Below are 3,974 nucleotides of genomic sequence, written 5' to 3' on the forward strand. Positions count from 1 at the left end.
AGACGACGAGAGGCTCCATCGCGGACTTTATTTTAGGATATGGTGGAAACCACAAATGACGTGTCACGGGGGAATCTCTCTCAGCTGTTTCTTCATCGTTTGCGATGCCGTGCTGCTGCGGTGCGACTAAATCGAAATTATATTCAACAGCAATCAAATCTTTCGTTGTATACAAAAATTATATTCATAATATTTTAATATGAAATTAATATAATTTAGAATATTACATACAGTATAATTTTAAAAAATTAAATTATTTAAAATTTGTTTTAATGCATTTTGTATTAAAATATCTTCGATATAATTTTCTCTCATATACTGGCTTAAAGAAGTTGTTTTATTTGCTAAAAAAAAAGAATACACAGTATATATATATATATATATTATATATATATATAATATATTATATATATTATATATAATATATATATAAAGGTATAGAATTTTTGTATTTGAAATATTTATAAGCTGTTTTGGATGGTATAAAAAGAATAATTTAATTTTTTTTTTATTTGATTTGAAGTAAAATGAATGCAATGTAAAGGATAAAAGTGATGGTGGTGGCTAGTTGTTATAGGTGACGACGACGTCGATGATGGGGAAAGGTGATTGGATATCAGTAATAGACTGCGACAAATGTATGTGTGCAAGTGGTGACGACTGGCAATAGTAGACAGTGGCACATAGTGGTGGAGGTCGAAGACGACCGCAACGGTGGGCGCGAAGAACAGCTAGCAATGACATATTTGTAGTCAGCATGCGGTGAAAGTAAAGAATTCAATCAAGCTTTGATGAATTAAATAACATAAAAGAGAATTAAGCAATAAAAAAATTTTCCATTCAAAATTTTACACCAAGCATTCTTTTTTTTTATCAAATTAAACACATTCTGACTCAAGCACCAATGTATTTGATTACCATGAAATAGATGTTGCATGTTTAGTTCAGTTATTTTTTTTTAAAACTTAATATTTTTAATACTTCTTACTTTGAATTTTGGATTGTAATCTGGTCTCTTGTGCTCTCCTTAGTTGTATTACGGCTTCATGTGTTAGGATTTATGGAAGCAGAAACATATTCGATCGTCTCCGTAAGACATGTTAAATCATCGAAAAGATTTTTAGAAAGCGTACATGAATCCAATTCAAACTGCAGAATTGAGATTTTTCGAATCTTCCACGTTTAGAGCGGCGTTCCTCAGCAAGAGCGGAGAGACCCCTTCTTTTCATTCAAGCTGGGAAATGAGAGAAAATAGAGAACTTAACCGCTTAAAACTGGAGACCCACGACCCCTTTTATACTTAAGTGTAAATATTTTATTTCAGCCCAATCAATTAAAATAAAATAAAAAAATCTTGTGTATTCACATAAAATTAATTTCATACAAAATTTAACTGAGAATGCCACAATAATCTAAATATAACTTAATTCATTAAATAGATCATGATTTAATTGGTTAAATTTAGATGCATATAAAGCATAATTCTTTACTTTATATGTATAAATAATTAATCACTTATTAGAAATTTTCCAACATCATGTCCACTTATTCTTTAATGGATAAAAAATCTTAATATTTATTTTTAAATTAATAAAATGTTTAGAAAACACATTCCTTATTTTTAAGAAAAAAAAATTAGAATGGCTTGAAGCCGAAATAATGCTCGCTCACTCTCCAAACATGATATTGAGAGTTTTTGTTTGTGACAATTTTTTATTATTTTGTAAAGCATTGTTGTAGGAAAATAACTTTTAAAGATATTATAAAAAGTAAATTTTGTGACAATTTTTTTTTTAAAAGTAGAGAAAAGCAATTGGCCAAATAAATTTTTGATAATGATTTTAGAAATCAAAGCAATATAAAAAATTAATTCAAACAGAAGCCTAACGGCTTTATTGCTTATAGCTTAACATTTTTTATACTTTTTAAGGCTTCTTTTTCAACTCATAGCTTTATAAGTATGCTTGTTTAAAGATAAATATTTAAATAAAACTATGCAAAAACTAGTTTATCATACAAACTAACATATTTTTTCGTTGACTACATTTTCATATACATAAGTGGGGTGCAATATCTAACACGACAAAAAAATCGAGCCCAGAAAAATCTGGGTTGAACCCGACCGGATTTCAAAACGGAGACGGGTTCGGATTCCAGAAATTGACGGCCGTTGTAAAAAAATGGGGTCGGGTTCGGGGTTGACTCGACGGTTGCCGGGTCAACCCGCGAACGCCTTTAATTTCAAAAAAATTTCGAAACCCGCCTCTGCCACTGCCTAGCCCGCGCTGTCCCGCAAGCCGCGTTGCCCCCGCGCTGCGCCTGCTGAGCTGCCCGCGCAAGCTTGCGCCCGCGCCATAGTTTGCGCTGCCCTCGCTCGCGTCCGCCCCACTCGCGCCCTACCGGCCCCGCCCCCGCCGTCCGCTTTGCCGCCGTTCCGGCGCGCAAAGACCCAAAATCGGGTTGGGCGAGTCAACCCGGCAACCCGCCGGGTCTGGTCCGGGTTCGAATTTTCGGACCCGTTGTCTACCCGGGTCTGGTTAGGGTCAACCCGTTTGAAACCCGGGGGTTCAGTTTTGCCGGGTTCACCCGAACCCGACCCATGACCCGAAATTGACACCCCCTATAACTAAGCAAGTTTAAAAGCTCCTTCAAATAAAGTCTTAAATTAATGAAAAATCTATTTTAAGTAAATTGATAATGTCAAAAAATTATTCTGATCGGGCACTAATTCTTGGAACAATTATTAGGTCCGGTGACCGGATGTAAGCTTACGTTCGGTCACCACTGAGAATCGCGACACATGCTCTTACTCTTTACGGCGGCCCGACGAGTTGAACCCTGATCGGAACCCGTGAATGCTATTTTCCGTATTGCTAGGTATTAACTTCGGTATTGCTTGACAATAACGAGAAAGTACTGCTCTGTGAAGACCAAATACCGAGGCAATACCGAGTTTTTCTAGAAACCAATACCGAGTTTTTCTAGAAAAACTCAGGTATTGCTCTGTATTTTGTCTTCACATAATGATATTTTCGTTATTGCCGGAAAAATCGACAAATACTAGCAATACCTAGAATATGCGGGTTCAGTCCATGGATTTAAAAAAAAGCAATGCAACTACCCACATCCGCCGGGTCAGGTCCGCCGTTTTTGTGCCTGCTACGTGGCGCGTTCTCCAGCGCTCGCCAAAAACATAGCTCTACGTCCGAGTCAACCGGACCAAAATAAAAGTTCCTAATTCTTGACATATATTTGAATTGAAAAATTTCAATATTCAATGCAAGACCCTCCGAACTCCAATTTAAGCAAAACTTGTAGTCAAAATTAAAACGGTCTCCAATGAGATGAACCCACAACAACCGGATCGGTCTAATTACAATCCCAAACAATTAATTAAAACATAATACATTTTCACTATGTTTTTTTTTTTTTTAATGCCAACTAAAAGATAGAAGATAATGTCCATCTTAGCAACTAACTACTTAATTAAATTTAATAACCTTTTGTCCTCCTCACAATTTGTTTGGGCTACCCTCTTCTTATTTACATTATCTAATGAAATAAATAAGAACACCCCAAAGATAATTCACTCATCCGTATTGTTAAGTCCATTGAAAGATTAATGCTTCTATCAAGTCGCATTAATTGAGGCAGCTCCAATCATTATCAAGTAGTAATTATCTTCCAAGAGGGGACTAAGCATGCAATGACTGTGAAAGAGAGAGAACGGGAAATAAAAATAATAATGACAGTAAGCTATTCTAATAGCATCCTCCCCCTTTTTTTTTACTTTTTTATTTATATGAAATTGATAACACGAATTATTTTTTTTATAATTATTTTATGTGAGAAAGATAAGGGGAATGAAGACTAAGAAAAGTTCACTTTTTTTTTAATCAATAAAACCCTCAATTAAAAAATCTATAAAACTCACGGCGATTGGGAGTGATACGGGAATAACCAGGATGAAATGA

This window comes from Dendrobium catenatum, unplaced genomic scaffold (genome assembly GCF_001605985.2).
Source record: "Dendrobium catenatum unplaced genomic scaffold, ASM160598v2 fragScaff_scaffold_542, whole genome shotgun sequence".
Taxonomy (NCBI): domain Eukaryota; kingdom Viridiplantae; phylum Streptophyta; class Magnoliopsida; order Asparagales; family Orchidaceae; genus Dendrobium; species Dendrobium catenatum.